We start from the raw sequence: 17,902 nt of genomic DNA, 5'->3' as shown, positions 1-17,902 counted from the left end.
GACTGGGTATGCCTCATCGAGGTATTTCGCAGACTTTCTTGAAAATTTGAAGTATAGGCCGACTCTGACAGTCGGTCACTCTTCTTCTGTTCTAACAGCAGACGAGCGTCTGTGTATGTTTTCTTCGACCCGTCCGCCTGAATGTGACGAATAGGTTTCCTATTTCCTGGAGTAGGAAAACGGTATTTTGTGAGGTCAAGGGCAGGCGGCTCCCACTTCCTGGATTTAGGATGAGGAGTTCCCTCTCGCCCTTGAACCGGCTTCCTCTTGCCTGAGGTGGAAGGTTTCTTAGCCGACTGTTCCTTGGCCGGAACAGGCTTCTTATTAAGCAACTCTTGAATTTCTCCCTTGAAGTCCCTCATGAAGGTCATGAGTTCGTTCCTTGTGATGGGAGCAGACCCATCAGTCGCCTGCTGCCGAACAGACGGTGCGCCTGTTGGCTCGCTTACAGTTTGAAAATGTTCCCGTTCCCTCCTTTCGGTATGACGGGTACGTCGGGCCCTTAGGGTCCCGTCTGGAGCTGTGTGAGCTTCAACTTCAAGTTCATTGTCAGTATCATGGTCCGACTGGATTTGAGGGTCGTCTAGGGGACGCCTCTCTTCAAAAGTCGGTACAAACGTGGATGCCATCTCAGAAGTACTCTCCCCACAGACGGCGCCAAAATGTTTCGGGGTTTTCTGGTGTCCTGCGGGAGAGTTACAACACCGAGACTGGAACCGGACGCCTGTACCTGCAAAACAACGAAGACTCCTTGTGGTAGGAGCTCCGCCTCCAACGGTCAAGTTAGTACCTGATTAAGGAGTAATAAATGCGGAAATTAAAGTGATTTAGTCTCTCTAGGTGAGAGTGTTTAATGTGTAATTCGTGTGTTGTTTTCGAGTCCTCCCCCTCTTAATGAGGATTAAGAGGGGTATTTATAACCTCGGGAAGCGTGCCACTCTCTAGGTTTAGGGTAAACCTAGGGCTGACTGGGCCTCTAAACAGGATTGGGCCTTGTTGGCCGGTTTTCCCATTTGGCATGGGTGGACACGTGGCGTGTCTCAATTGGTCCGTAGAGGACGTATCTGTGATTGACACGTGGCAGGCTCCTATTGGCCTACGTGAAGGACACGTGGCGGAACCTGGTTGGTCCACTTGTCAGACGGTGATTGGTGGATAAAAATCCCCTAATCAGAAGGGTTTCCATTGCAAGTGTTTGTGAGCTTTGGTTCCAAGGACAGATCTAGGATGTATACATAGGGCGGGGCATATAAAATATGAAGTAATAGAAAGTTATTACCGGAAAAAAAAAAGTAAAACTATAGGACAAAGGAAAAAAAAAAACCAAAATTGCTTGTGGGATTAGAACCCAACACCTACAATAGCATAACAGACACTATAAGGCTTGAAAACCAACTCAGCCAAGTATATTCAATATAATAACTAACAAGAATTATTTATATATGCTGAATTTATCCAACATAGGGCGGGCCGTGGCCTGGGTAGGTCCGCCCCTGGATCCGTCATTGTTTGATATACAAGTATGGAGGAATGAATGGAAGACAACAACCTATCAATTACAATTTTACCCCAAACGTTATAGCATGTAAAGACAAATATAAACTCTTGATTGACAAATTTTGTTAATCAAATAAATCATTTAGTTGTATTTTCCCGCCGTAATTGTCTAGTGTTATCGGCCTCTTAGGAGAAAGTGTCCACTGTAAAGGAATTTTTCTAACATGTACTCCGCATTATTAATGTTTTGGACAGTTTATCAGAGCGTACACCTTTATTTTTGGTTACATATATGAATACACTTAGTCAGTTCACTTTTAGTTGTAGCATTTTTTACCGAAAAGCTATCACACTTTTAGCCAAAGCGATCCTATACCCTAGAGGTATAGACTGCCAAGTTTTCTTAGCTCGCTTATCAAAAGTTAATTTAACTTATACTTCCTCCTTATTGCACGTTTCCCAAGACAAAATTTGTTAATGGTTAATTAACAAAGTGAAAGGATGTGTGATTAAGATAGCAGACTAATCAAGGTCACCACCCACCACTACCAACTGTCATGGCTTCTCCCCGACACCACCCACCAAAAACAACATCCACCCATCCCTGAAACCACCACCACCCTATCCCGTAACTCCCTCTCACCCACCGCAACCAAAAACCAAGATCTGAAACCACCGCAACCAAAAACGAAGATCTGAAACCGACGCAACCAAGATTTGAAACCACCGCAACCAAGCTCACCCAGTTCCCAACCACCACAAAACTACCCTTTACACACTCTCTCACCGCTGCAAACCCTAATCAATATTTAATTAGGGTTTCAATTTCTAGGAAGATCAGCGACTATATCATGGAAAAGGAGGTCGGTGACTCGATCGACGGTGGTTCTGATCAAAGAGAGGAAATAAAGAAGCAATGTTAGGGCTTGGGTGGCTGGGACTAGGGTTTTTCTAGGGATCTCGGCGCGGCAGGGGTAGGTTTGGGTGACAGAGGCGACTTAGGTGGGGAATTTTGCGGCGGCAGGAGTTGAGGGGAGGTGCTCAAGGGGGTTTGGGGTTGGGGTTGGCCGGTTGGGTGGGGGATTTCGGCTGGCTGATGGATTCGAGTCGTCGTTGTGAGAGAAGAGAGAGAAAAGCAGTGGTGGTGGCGGCGATGGGGGCGGCTACATGGCAAGGGAGAGAAAAGTTGGTAATGATGATGGTGGATGTGGTTGTGAGGGAGGAGAGAGATTGGGATGGGTTTAGATTAATTAATTTTGGTTAATATGTTAATAATCTATAATCTTAATTATTTAATGTGTGTTAGTAAAGCTAACTAAGGGTACATTGGTCATATTAAGTAAAAAAAAAGTTACTAAAAAAGGAAAGTTTTAGTTTGTTGTAAATAATGTGTAACATCCACTTTTGAAAAATGTTGCACATAATACATAACGAAGGAAGTATATATCTTGAGCTAACCATGAAAGTTTATTTTCGAAACTTTTTCTAGTAAAAAATATTAATGATCAGATTTATTCATGACAAATGTAAAAATTAACATATAACATTTAAAAGTAAACATACAAGACAAAATGATATGCATAATTTATTTCACACCGTAGTATTCAAAAGCCAGTTAAGTCGTTGACTTTAAAAATGCTCAATAATTGTATTAAAAAAACCTTGAAAACTCCTACGGCTCATGAAATCTGCCAAATGGCCAAGAACAACTCCGCATCTAATGGAATCATTAACAATTAATTTATTACATGTTTAGGTCCCACATTTCTAGCTTCTCTTTATAAACCCTTTCATCACCCTTCTTCCTTTACTTCTTCCTAGTTTGTAAGTAGCTTCCCATGTTTTAGTGTTTAACACCAAACACACAAAAAATTTACAAACTAAAAAAATTATTGTAAATGCCAAAGAGTAACATAAGCAGCAATCCTGATTCTGACGAGGGTCAAGGGAAGACGACAAGGTTGCGTCGTCATGATTCCCTTGATCTTGAATCCTCTAATGTCAAAGGCCACCATGCCGGAGGGCATTCCACAGCGGTATGTATCATTTTATCTCTGCAGAGTTTTTTCAAAATTAGTTGTCATGTCGTCTTAACTTTTATACTGTATTAATGTATCATTGAACAAGTTTAATTTATAGGCTGGGTTTATATGAACACGTACAAAAATTGTAGTGTTATAATTGTAGAGGTCGTAAATCAAAATGTTCGTTCTGATTTAGTGTTTACCATTGAACTATTGTGTTGTCTAAAAAAATAAGGTGAGTTATTGTAAAAGTCAAAGGGTTGTAATAGGAATAATATTGAAGAAAGTTTAGGGAGAAGATCTAATTTCGAACGTAGGGACTAATATATTTAATTAGTACCTTAATCAATCTTTAAAAGTAAATTAGTATTGAATAATAAAGATTCGGTATTATTCTGTTCGAGGAAATTAAGAATATGACTTAGCTAGGAAACCTAGGAATAGGTGAATTGGTGTCTACAAATAATGTAACAATTATAAATTGGTTGGAGATTGGAGAAGCTAGCTTAGCTTCATGATGCATGCATCTTTAGAATTCTAATATATTGTTATTTCTCTGAGTATTTTGTTTTTTAAATGCGAAGTTGTTAGAATGAAATCGCAAGAAAAAAAAGTAAATAAATACTTTGTATTATATCACTTATATATAAAGCCGGTCTTGCAGCCTGATCATGAGACAGCGACACTTGACATTTCAAATTTCACCATCGCTGGGAGTGCAAAACTGATATTTTGATTCAATAATTAAATTATAAGATATAGCATTTAATTTGATAGTTGGGATTTTATTTATTAAAAAAACAATTATATTACTAATTAGATTATTAAGCGTAACCAAAGCTATGTTAGATATATAGAGTTTAATCATGCTAGATAATCATATAAACATCACCTATTTGGCTATTTACAAGTTAACTTTGTGTTTATAATAGTATACCATACACAACATTTAAAAATGTTTTGTCTTCCAAAATGGGTGAGGTCATTCACAAATCGATAAAATATGATTTATTTATTTATTTATATTTTTTTTAAAAAAAAATAAATTTTGGCTGATTTAAATGTCCCAAATGAAGAAAATATTTGTTTTTGCTAGATATTTTATTTTAACTGTCCATAAGACATAAAAATATCCCTTATCTATAAAAGTATTCTAACAAATATGAGATTCTTTCCATAATTAAATTAAAATATTTTTAAAATTTTAACATAATTAATGATATATGTATTTTTTTTTTTTTTTTATGATGCAAAGAAAGACGTAAAAGTTGTGTTTTTTAAGCAACTAAGCTACTCACTCCGTCCCATAATATAATTCATGTTTTCCTATTTTGGAATGTCAAAATATTGTTTCTGTTTCTATTTTTAGATAATATGTAAATACACTCACTTTTTTAACTTTATTCATTCGACTTCAAACATTACCCTTGAATTTTACACATGCTTTGTACTTTTCTCCGCTACTTTTTCTCTATAACTTTTTTCTATAATTATACTTTTCACTTTTAGTAATGTATATCATCCAATTTCTCCTCCTATTTTTTAAATAATATGAAAAAATACTAACAAGAACTATATTATGGGACATATAGAGTAGTAATTATTTTTACTTCCTCTGGTTTTTTTAGTTGACATCATTCTATTATCACGCTTACCAACGCATGTTTTTAACGATTAATATATTTAATTATCAACATTGTAAAATTATAAAAAGTAGATATTAATAAAATATACATTGAAACGATTCAAACAAGATCTCACATGAATATGGTTTATTGTATTTATAAACCAAAAAAACGAGTCAAAATATATTGTGTAAATAGTGTAAAAGTCAAACGGTATCAATTAAAAAAGCGGAGGAAGTATAATCTAGCATGTGCCCATGGATTGATAGACAAAACATATTAATTAATTTATACTCCCTGCGAGTCTTGTTAGGAAATTTATAAAGTAGGGAGTATCATGTTGTAATATCGTACTTACAACTGTTAACCATATGATACTCACGGCAAATCCAGATTCAATGCATTTCTTCACCGAAAATAATAAAATAAAAATCAATGCATTTGAATTATGTATGTAGCAAACTTGTAATAAAGCTTAATATGAATACGTACAAAAAAAGGATTATCATAAACAAATCTTAAAATCTCCATAAATATGCTATTGCCAAAAAAAAGGGGATTAAAATTTTCATAAATAAATAGTTTAATATTGATCTAATATTTTTCGTTGTGTTTCAAAAAATATTTCTTCTTTTGTTTTTCTTATTTTGTTTGTATGTTTGTGGTTTTGGGTTGAACAGAATGCAAGTTGGGCAGTGGTGCTAAGTTTGGCCTTTCAAAGTCTTGGTGTTATATATGGAGATATTGGTACTTCGCCTCTTTATGTTTATGCAAGCACCTTCACTAGCGGAATTAAGCATAAAGATGATATTTTGGGAGTTCTTTCTCTCATATATTACACCATTACTTTACTACCCGTTATCAAGTATGTCTTTATCGTCTTACGGGCCAATGACAATGGAAAGGGTATGTAATAATTCAACCTTCCAACATTTTTTTTAGATAGTTTCAAGATTATTATTAGAACATTACCTTATATTGTTTGTTGGTTGATCTGATCTATTTATATCTAACTCATCTCATCGCATATATAGGTATATAACAGGAAAAAAGTGAGAATTATTATGTACATATATTTTTCTTTCACAAAATAAATCATTGGTATATATAAACAAAATCGATTTTTAACACCTAGAAAAAAATTCAAGAAATTTAAGAAGTTTATATACTACGTCATATATATGAATAGGCCTAGCTATCTAATATATAGTTCATTTTATAACTTTTCTTAAAATTTGTCTATGTTCTTAATTTGGATGCACAACAATTATGATACTAAATCTCATCACAATGTTGATTATATTTTATTCTTAAGGAGATGTAATAAGTAGATTATAAGAGTTGTTTTATTTTTGTTTTTATTATAAAATTAGAATATTTTAAAAGCCATTGCAAATTTGCAATTAAACAAAAAAACACCTTTTCAATTTTATCTTTTCTGTAAAATAGTTGATGGATTTTCTCTCAAATCTTAAGTACCTTATCAAAAAAAGAAAAAAAAAAATTTTTTTTTTCTACTAATAATATTTTGCTCCAAAATAACAAACGGGGTGAAATGGCCGTCTTCTTACAAAATTTGGTTAATCGGTATTTTCTTCGATAATGAGTTTAAAAGTTAAAAATTGAACAATTATTTAAAAACAAAGGGGTAAATATAATGATTAGGGTAGTGGCATTGTTTAAGAATATTCCAAAAGCAATTTTAAGTATTTAAAGTACACTTGACATTATTAAATAAATGACCATAAGTGGCATTATTGATTATAATCCTACAGTAGTAAGCTAAGCTAGTACGGCATTGGAGAAATGCGTAAGCAATCGTGTCCTTTTATTTGTACTCCCTCGGTCCCTAAATTACATTTCTCTTTGTAAAATTACACGGGAATTAAAGAGGAAAGAATAAGACAAAATCAATAAGTAAAGTACATGAGTGGGAAATACAAAACATTAAAGGTTGTACTTGAGTAAAACAAAGACAGCTTAATGATTAATTAAGCCATGTCATTAATCCTTTGCAAAAAAAAAAGGACCAATAACATGCTTTAGAAAATGAGTTAAAACAGAGATTTATAGGGAGGAAGAATACTTAGAACACTCTCACCAATGGGAAGAAAAATGCCCATGGGGAGTTTTTGGGTTTTAATCCAAAAATAAAAGTCCCCATCAATGGGCTAAATAAAAAATGCCCATGGGCAAAACATTTTATGATCAAAGTTTGGGCAAAATTAAAATCAGACCAAGAATGAGTGGGCCCCACGTGCATATCTGGCAATAGCATTTTTTTTGCTCACCACGCCTCAAAACGCAGCGTTTTGAGGAAGCGTGTGCTGCGCTTCAACTCAAAACGCAGCGTTTTGAGGAAAGGAAAAGCAAAAAAAAAATACTATTTGCACCCCTGACAGGCGCGTCAGCACGCCCAATCAGGCGCTGACACGTGTCCTATTAGGGAGCTTGGACCAATCAGGAAATTCCTGATTATTGCAACGGTTATATTTTTGTAACCGTTATTTTGTGCTTTTAAAATTAAAAAAAAAAAAAAAAATTACCAACGGCTAGAAAAAAAAATTCCCTACAAATATAGACCCATTTTGCCTATATTTTCATATTTTCAAAATTCACATAAATTTGTTGTATTTACATTTTCTCTCAATTTCTCCCTCATAAATAGTCATCCTTTTAATATTATTATTATTATTATTATTATTAAAATAAATATTATTATTATTATTATGATTATTATTATTACTATTGGAAGTATAATTATTATTGTTATTATTTTAGTAGTATTGTTATTAATAAAAAAATTTAGTTAAAATGATTTATTTATTTATTTATTTTTATTATATTTTTTTTTACAGATTGAAAAAAGTATTACTTAAAGAATAAATATTATTATTTTATTAAAAAATACATTTTGCATAAATTAATAATAAAAATAATTAAATAATTTAATCAATAGAAAATTTTGTTAACAATAAAATTAAGAAATACTAAATTACAAATTTAATGATGTGTAGGAGAGATAAATATTGATGGGGTATAGGGTTAAAAATAGGAGAGAGAATGGTGGGGATTATACTTTTTGACCATTGGTGTAGAAAAAAAATGACCAAGAAAATGCCCATGGGGAGGAGTGAGAAAGTGGTTAGAGAGAGATTGGGCAACCAAAAAAATGCCCATTAGTGGCAATGCTCTTAGCTATGTGATTCACATGAATCACTTACGTTGCCGCCAACATTACCCTCGTCTGTAGGTGAATTAGTGTTGCTGGAGTTACTCGTATAGCCCAAATTGTGATTAGGAACTGGAGATGGAGGTGACAAAGTATTGCTAGAATTACTAACATAACCAAATGCAGGGGACTTTTTGTCATCAAGAGTGATTTTTTTTAACATCAAGGGACTTTTTTCAGTAATAGGGGAGGAGTTAACTTCACCATCATTTTTTTTCCAGCCATTTTAGATGTCACCTCCTCACCACTTAGGGTTTTACCATCACCGTCACCAACTGACCACCCAAAATCCTCGAATTGTTCCCTAGTGTAGAGATAACGACCATAGCAACTCCTCCAAACATCTAAGCTGTAAGAATGGTCGCCATTGCAGTCAGTCGGCCAGTGACAGTCACGATCCGGACACTCGTAAGGCACGCTTTCCCCACCATCTTCATCACTGTTGGTACGAAACAAAATATCAGGATTTTGGCCAAACCTTTCATCCCAAACTGGAGGATTTTGTTGCTTCGAAAGATTGGAACTCGAATTTTTGGACATTTTGTCAAAAAAAATCAAAGAAGGAAGCTCAATTTTTGCAAAGAAATTGCTGAATATTGTCGAAAATTACCTCAAAAAAATCAAAGAAGCAAGCTAACCTTAGATCTGATGGTTTTTTAAGAGAGAGAAAATGAACAATGACTTCGACAATTTAAGATCTACGAAAAAGAAAAGCAATTTCCGCAAAATTAACATGGGGCTTTTGTATAGGGGACTATTTCAGATGGAATCATGTAAATTTCGTGAGATTTGAAACAACAAACCATGAGAATTAAGGAGAGAGAGAGACGGAGGATGAAGAAGAGAGGAGAGAGAGAGTCTGGTGGAAGAACCCAGAACTTAATAGAGAGAGAAAATACTCAGACAATAGGAATAGAAAAGGAGTAGAAAATGAGGGGAAAAGTTAGAAAGAGTTAAAATACATTAATTATACATTAAAAGAAAAATGAAAAAGAGGGTTTATTTTGGAGTTTTAGAAAATAAAAAAACTTACGTAGTACTAAAAATAGAAAGGTGGAATGTAATTTTGGAATACCCAAAATAGAAAGGAGGAATGTAATTTAGGGACGGAGGGAGTATAACGTTGTACTAGTATCTACCTGAAATTAATTCTAATCTAATCATTAATCAATCATTATTATAATCAATAAGACCGAGTTCATCTTAAGCACTCCTTGACCATACAATCTCACCAATCTAAGGTTATTATTTACCCCAAATACCTAGGTGTATATAAGAACCTCTACGTTACTTTACAATAAATTATAAACTATAGTCCGTAGTACGTATAATTCTTCTAATAGTATAACTTTTTTTTTTTAGAATTACAATGTAAAAAGTTTTAACACTTTTCATTTTACATTTTAGACTATTAATATCTTAATTACTTTATAGTTTAAATTATTAAAGTTTATATTGTAAAAGCATCTATTGAGACAAATTTAATTAGATCCCGATATAATAATGTTTTTCTTGATTTATAAAACACGCAAGACATACATTCAAAAGAGAGTACATAAATTGTGTGAAATCTCAAACATTGCAATTAAAAAAGAGAGGATTTTTTTAATTCTTTCTTTGACAGCTTAAATTTGTTTGATATGGAGTAAATAGAGCTCTATTTGATTTTGTCCTTTTTTTTTGAAGTTAAATGAACTTTTATTATCTTTTATTTATTCTAAATTTGTAATATTTTAATTGAATTTATTTCATTTGAAATTTTTTTTGCATTTATTTTTTCTGATTTATTTTATTGAATTTACTTTATTTAACAATTTTGAACATATTTTTTTGTTAGTATTTTGTATTTATATGAATAATTCTTCTTTTGAAATAAGATACTCCGTAAATAAGTTAAAATAAGATGAAACAAATATACCCTTAATCTTAAGGGTAGAATTGTAATAATACTCTAGATTTTTTTTTGTTTTTCTTTTTTATTGATTGAGATACTTTAGCTTATGGAGTTAATTAATGTAATCATCAATTAGTTTACATTGATTCCTATCAGTATTTGGAATAAAAACACCATATTGGTTTAGGTTACAGAGTTACATCAAGGTCGTTTATATTATATTCTCCACATATACAATTTAATGCAAACTGATGTATTGTAATTAAAAAAAAACGATAATTATAAAAGAACGTATCCTATTTCTTGAATTGTTCAATGTTCTTTTACAATAACTTTGTGTTCTTTATTGTTTTGAAATGTAGATAATCTTTCACTGTATATTCTTGTATTATGAATTGTGTTTTCAAGAATTAAAATGATACATATGGAGTACAAATATATTTTATTAAGCTAAGTATATGCATCATGTTCTCTAGTAGTGTATATAGCATCTAAACATTTTCCACGGTATACATTGCTCTTTGCTATTTAAAGAAATAAAATGTGAAAAAATAAATATTAATATAAATTTTGTATGATGCACTCGGATGTATAATATTGTAATAATGTAAATTCGATTCTATCAAAAAAGGATTAATTGTAAGATTTTAGAGGTCTCGTTGATTAATTTATGTTAGGTTTCTTTGTTTTTACTTATAGGTGGAACATTTGCCTTGTATTCCCTTCTATGTCGAAATGCAAAAGTTGGTTTACTACCTAGTCAACAAATTGAAGATCAAGAAGTATCGAACTACCAACTTGAATTGCCAACCAAATGCAATCAATTAGGTGTATCATTGAAGCTCAAAACCTTCTTGGAAAACAACAAGCTTTCCAAGTACATTCTTTTGATTATTACAATGCTTTCTACTTCCTTGGTCATCGGTGATGGTGTCCTCACTCCATCCATCTCAGGTTTTATATCTTTCCTTATAAAGTACTAGTCAATTACAAATTACGTTGCTTTAAGTTATTCAAAGTAAACTTATCCCCTAGCCGCACTTGTAGCAGTTTTAGAGGAAAGCTACTACGTACGTATGTTATACTTCAACTTGTTCAATTATAGATGTCGTCTGACTTTTATTTAACGGCTTGATTTTTATTTTTTTTAAAAAATCTTACTACATACTCCCTCCGTTTTTAAATACTTGCTCCATTTCTTTATACGCGGAGTTTTAAGAGAAATTGGAGAAAGTACGGAGTAATAAAATATAGAGGTAGTAGGGTAGTTGGGAAAATAAAAAATTGTAAAAAACAAAAGTAGTAGAAGAATGGGAGGAGAGAGAGTATTATGTTGGGTCAACTAAGTGTGAGAAATGAATTAAATATTGTAAAAACTTTCTAAAAAAGGAAATGGAGCAAGTATTTAAAAACGGCTAGAAAAGGAAAGTGGAGCAAGTATTTAAAAATTGAGGGAGTATTAACTAGTAGATGTTGAAGAAAGAACTAATCTATTCTATTAACTATTATGTACTAAAACAGAAGTTGCTGACGTCAACATTGCCCACATGTCGCTTTCTCAATAAAAAATTTCCCGCCTAAATGCAATGATGATGTCATTTCATTTTATTTTATTTATTTATTTTTTTTTTAATTTTTTGCAGAGTTATCATATTTAACATTTTGAAATTTAAATATTGAAAGTTTCTACCTTACAACTAAAGCCTATCAGATTATTGTAGGAAATTGAAACTATTTTAAATAGCACACTAATAAGTGACATCCTACATTGAACTATCAATTAGACAACGTTGAACATAAACTATATCATAATTTTGATGAAAATAAAAAAAAATTAAATTACAAAATAAACGTAATTCTTATTTTTTTTTTTTTTGAATAGAACGTAATTCTTATTTATATTCATGGATAATAGCGATTTATTTTTAAAATGTACAAATTAAAAATAAGTTTTATATAAACCGTGCATAAGACGGAGCTAGTATTTTTAAGAGATATTTCACGGTAACTTGTTAAAATTAATAAAAGTCAAATTTGGACAATTTTCTTTTTGCTAGGTGTATCTTGTTAGAAAAATGCTTCCCTTGTGACAATGACTATTAATTTGACATAGTTTGGATGATAAGATATTAGTTTATTTCTAAAGACTATAAACAAATAAAAATCTGCTTAATCCATGATTTAATTTTCTTTTGTCCGTTTTCTTTACTTGTCCTTTTTTTTTTATATCTTCAAGAATTTAAAACGTTTCAAATTATAATAATTGAAGCTAAGAATTTTCAAAAACGCTAAAATAATCTCAAATGATGAAAATGTGGACGTCAAAAATGATGTGTATAATTGTGACAATAATATTTGCTTATGACAACTTGTGAGTTGTGACCTTTATTAGCATCACCCTAATGATAATTAATCTACTTTTTAATCTCCAGTTTTATCAGCTATAAGTGGGTTAAAAGGAGCTTCGCCTGTTTTTACTGAAGGTATGTATAGTCTCTACTCTCTAGTCTTTTTTTCATCGTTCATTATTATAATTAATAGTCAGAAGTAAAGTGTGTGAATTAAAAAAAAGTAGTATATGTTAGGCTTGGATGAGCCAATTTTAATTTTAGGCTTGGATGAGCCAATTTTAATTTTAGGCTTGGATGACCCATTTTGAATTTTAGATAAATAAGGAATATTGGGTTGTATTTATATATTTTTTTTGGTGTTCCATCCGGTTCACCCTTTGGGCTAATTTGAGTTCGGAGCTTAGTTCAAGGTGATTAGGTTTCAGTCCTCTCTCAAATGTTGTTACGGGGAGACCGAACACACAGTACTCCTTATAAAGTACAGCTCCAATCACTATTGCACCACCAACCAATTGGTTGGGTTGCATAAATATGAAAATGTACTATATTTCTTTAATTATATATTGCATTTGAACAATATTATTTAATATTGTTTAATTTTGTTTTGCAGGAAGAGTTGTTTGGATATCAATAGGCATATTGGTTTTACTATTTTCAGCTCAAAGATTTGGGACTGATAAAGTAGGATATAGTTTTGCTCCAATTGTAACTGTATGGTTTGCATTTAATGCTGGAATTGGTGTCTACAATTTCATAAAATATGATCCTACTGTTATTAAGGCAGTAAATCCATGGTACATTATTCAATATTTTAAAAGGAATGGTAGAGATGCTTGGATCTCCCTTGGTGGTGTCTTCCTTTGTATTACAGGTTTGTCATATCTCTACTTACTCATGATTTTGTACAATGTTCTTTCAATATATATATTACCTCTGTTACATATTATTTGCAACGATTTGACATAATTTAGAGAGGAAAAATGTCTAATCGTTGCAAATAATATGTAACGGAGGTAGTATATGATATTAGGATCTAAGCATTTATTTCTAACTATTTGATGAATTGCTAAAAGAGTTGTACCCAGTTAATTCCCCCGATAAACAAAATTTGTTTATCTGGGTATAATCATCTTTTCAAGTATCAGTGGAGGGGTACATGCGTTTTTTTATGTACTAGTTGAGGGATACATGCGTTTTTTATGTATTAGTTGAGGGATACATGTGTAATTTCCTCACCAAACAATAAAAACAAGTTGCAAATAGTAATTGGACAGCTCACCAAAAGTAGTAAATAATTGACCACGGTTTTTCAATATATTTACAAAAATGTCATCAAATTAACAAAAATTTGTTTTCGTTTATCTAGCAGATAAATTTGTATTTGCCCATTGCTAAAATCCGATATTGATAAGTTTGTTACTTACATAATTCACATTGTCTTTGTATATGCAGGGACTGAAGCATTATTTGCTGATGTTGGACATTTTTCTGTTAAATCAATCCAACTAAGTATGTCTTTTGTTACATATCCCGCGCTTATGCTAACATACTCGGGGCAAGCTTCATTCCTTCGCTTGAACCAAAATCTAGTTAAAGATACCTTCTATGAATGCATACCAGGTGAATGATTATGGTTACTCTTATTTTTTCTTCTACTGATCTTATCGTTTATGTATTTTATCGTAAATAACAATGTACTTTGTATACAATTGTGACATATAAGGATATAACACATTATAGTAATATGCTTTTATGAATGGTGTTTTCATCTAACATAAACAAACAGTATATCTTACATACCTTAATTTGGTTTAATTTGTTTTATCAGGTCCATTGTACTGGCCAATGTTTGTCATAGCTGTTCTAGCTACAATCGTAGCAAGTCAAGCCATGATATCGGGAACTTTCTCTATCATCCAACAATCCCTTGCTCTAGGATGCTTCCCTCGTGTTCAAGTCATTCATACATCAGCCAAATATGAAGGCCAAGTTTACATCCCGGAGATTAATTACTTCCTTATGTTGGCTTGTGTAGGTGTCACACTTGCTTTTAGAACAACCGAAAATATTGGTCATGCCTATGGTAAGCTACATTGATTCTTTCTTCATTTTACTAAAAACTAGCTATAAGATTCATAAGGGGCATTTAGTAACTAAAAACTCATGTGACAGGTATTGCTGTTGCACTTGCTGAGACAATCACATCAGGTTTCATGATACTTGTTATACTCGTAATTTGGAAAAAAACACATAGCAATAGCCATCATATACGCGTGCTGCATTTGGTCAGTCGAGTTGGTTTACTTGAGTTCGGTGCTCTACAAGTTTCCTCATGGTGGATATTTTCCAATAGCATTAGCTAGTGTCTTTCTTGCCCTTATGGTCATATGGAACTATGTATATCGAAAGAAGTACCACTACGAGATGGACCACAAAATCTCACCCAATACTTTTAGGGATCTTGCTAATCAAAGTAATTGTAGTCGTATACCAGGGCTAGCAATCTTCTACTCCGAGCTAGTTGATGGAATCCCTCCTATTTTCGGTCATTATGTGGAGAACATCTCTGTTTTACACTCTGTACTTGTCTTTGCATCAGTCAAGTCTTTGCCTATTAGTACAGTTCCACCAGAGGAACGATTTCTGTTTCGTAGAGTGCACCCAAGGGACCTCTATGTGTTCCGTTGTGTGGTAAGATATGGATACACTGATGCTCGTAATGAGGAAGAGCCTTTTGAGAGGCTATTAATTGACAGATTGAAGGAATTTATGAAGGACGAGTTTTGGGTTTATGTACAAATGGATCATCCCGAAAGCATTCAAGTCCATGAACACGACGAAAGTGATCAAATTCACCATGGTGATGGTAACCAACATGTGCTAACAAGGGCTCAAGAGGAAGTGTTGGAGAAAGATATCGAGGTGATCGACAAGGCATGGAATGCAGGGGTGGTACATATGATGGGTGAAAGTGAAGTAACTGCTAACAAATCATCTGGTATTGGAAAGAGGATTGTCATTGATTTTGCTTTCAATTTTATGAAGAAGAATTTAAGACAAAGTGATAAGATGTTTGATATTCCTCGTAAGAGATTGCTTAAAGTTGGGATGACATATGAGCTGTAGAAATGGTGAAGGTTGATAATCAACTACATCTTCAAGCTAAGGCAACAACTTCTAATTCAATTGGATTGATGACATTGTGGTGTATAACACTTAACTACATATATTTATGTGTGTAAAATATATTTTGATTTTAATTTGAAAAAAAATAGTTTGATTTTAACTTTTCATATTTATTTATATATATGAAAAAGCAATTGTGAGTTGTGACAAGCACTAGTACTTATACCTATTGACTTGTGTAAAAAAAATATACCTATTACACTATATATATTGTGTTAAACAGTTATGAAGAATGCCATGTTTGCATATTAAGAATCAACATTATAAGTTGATGAATGAATATTATACTAAACTTATATATCATTCTCTCTTATTCATTCCGTTCTTATAAGTAATACACTAACTTGCACGTAGAGTTTTATAGGAATTTCTAGAATTAAATATTAGGATATGGGATGAGGAAAATAATAAAGAATGTAACAATAAAGACGATCAAGATAGATAAATGATTAAAATATAAAAGTGGAGATTACCTTTAATTTATTTTATTTTTGTAAACGAATAATATTATCTCCTGTTCATTCATTTTATTGTACTAAATATAATTGCTTGGTAGTTATTAAAGGTCATCCTAATTAAATAACAAATTGAAAACTAATTGTTCATACAAAACTAATAACAAAATACATTAAGTAATAAAACTATTAGAAATTGGTGGGGTTGATGTCAATAGTTTAAAGTTTAGGTTGTCTAGCCTGGTGGCTTGGGCAAGTTTGCTAGATACGGTTTGAACCCTTGTTACAACGGCGAAACTGGTGGTCTCTTTGAAATGGCTCTTGATGCGGTTGTTTATGCATAGGGCGACATTTGTGGCGTAGTTACAAGTTTTTTTTGACAAAATTTAACAATAGTTGTACTAGCAGAATCAGTTGCAAAGGAAGAAAAAGAAAGCTGAGAAGAAGAGTTGACAAGTTATTGTTGTATTACCAAATTGGCTAATTTCATACCCATCCTCTGTTTTTCTTTTACGTCCATATTTTATTACTTTTGCATTTCCTTTTCAAAAATTTTTATCATAAAATTGTACTTTTTATCATTTCTCCTAAAATTATGTGTTCAAAAAAATGAAACAAGCAATAAAAATGAAGGAAATTCAACCGCAATTTCAAAAGGAGCTGAGGTAAATACAAAATGTTAAAGTAGAAGGTACTAAAGATTTGGTTCGAGTCTTGAGAACGCAACAACAATTGTTGAGAGAGTGTTCTCTCCAATTATTGAGAGAACACAACAACAATTGTTGAGAGAGAGTTCTCTTTGATGTGTGAAAAAATTATAGAAATAAAAAGAGGAAGAAGAAGGAAATAGTGAAAAATAACGTGGATGAAAGAGAATATAATCTGTCGATAGGAGAGAGTAAAAGTCTCCTAGCTCTAAATTACTGAATTCACATTAAAAACAGAAGAAAAAGTACAAGATGTTAGACTTAGTGCTGTCAAATTTCAAACCGAAACTGTTTAACTGCCCGAAACCAACCGATCCAAATGAGAACCGAACCGATTAAAAACCGATTTTGTAAAACTGAAAACCGACCCAAACCGTATTTAAGTAAAACCGAAACCGAACCGATCCGAATAATGTCAAACCATATAAGAACCGAACCCATTAACAAACCGAACCAGTTCTAAACCGAACTGAAATCAAACCGAACCGAAAAAAAACCGAACGTTTCTAACCCGAAACCGTTTGAACCGAGATAAAAACCGTTTACACCGAACCGTTAGCAAACTACAACCCGTTTGCACCGAACCGTTTATGAACCGAACCACGCACTTACAAACCGAATTGTCTATAAATCAAACTGTAATTTCGATCTCACAATAACTCATCAAATCATGATTATGACACATCAATTAGATGATTGAATAAGAAGCAGCTAATAATGTGATAGTAAAACAATAATAATTCATTAATACACTAAACTTTTATAATCTACGTTACTTCGTAATAAGCTAGTAAGATCAGTATGACTAAACTTGAAAATAACATGATATGTATTTTTAAAATCGATGAGAATTTGTATATAATATTATCCCTAATGCCTAAATATGAAGTGATGAAGTCTCGACTTGATATAAAACTTGTTAACCAGCAAA

The 17,902-nt window shown here is 32.4% G+C and overlaps 1 pseudogene; it reads left to right on the top strand.

Annotated features, from left to right (window-relative positions):
- The first annotated feature begins 3,144 nt into the window (after nucleotides 1–3,144).
- LOC110683811 lies at nucleotides 3,145–15,959 on the top strand (annotated as a pseudogene).
- The last annotated feature ends 1,943 nt before the right edge of the window (nucleotides 15,960–17,902 follow it).

The sequence above is a fragment of the Chenopodium quinoa genome, unplaced genomic scaffold (assembly GCF_001683475.1).
Source record: "Chenopodium quinoa cultivar QQ74 unplaced genomic scaffold, ASM168347v1, whole genome shotgun sequence".
Classification (NCBI taxonomy): Eukaryota; Viridiplantae; Streptophyta; class Magnoliopsida; order Caryophyllales; family Amaranthaceae; genus Chenopodium; species Chenopodium quinoa.
The sequence above is the reverse complement of the archived record's forward strand: the minus strand, read 5'-3'. Positions and strand labels throughout refer to the sequence as shown.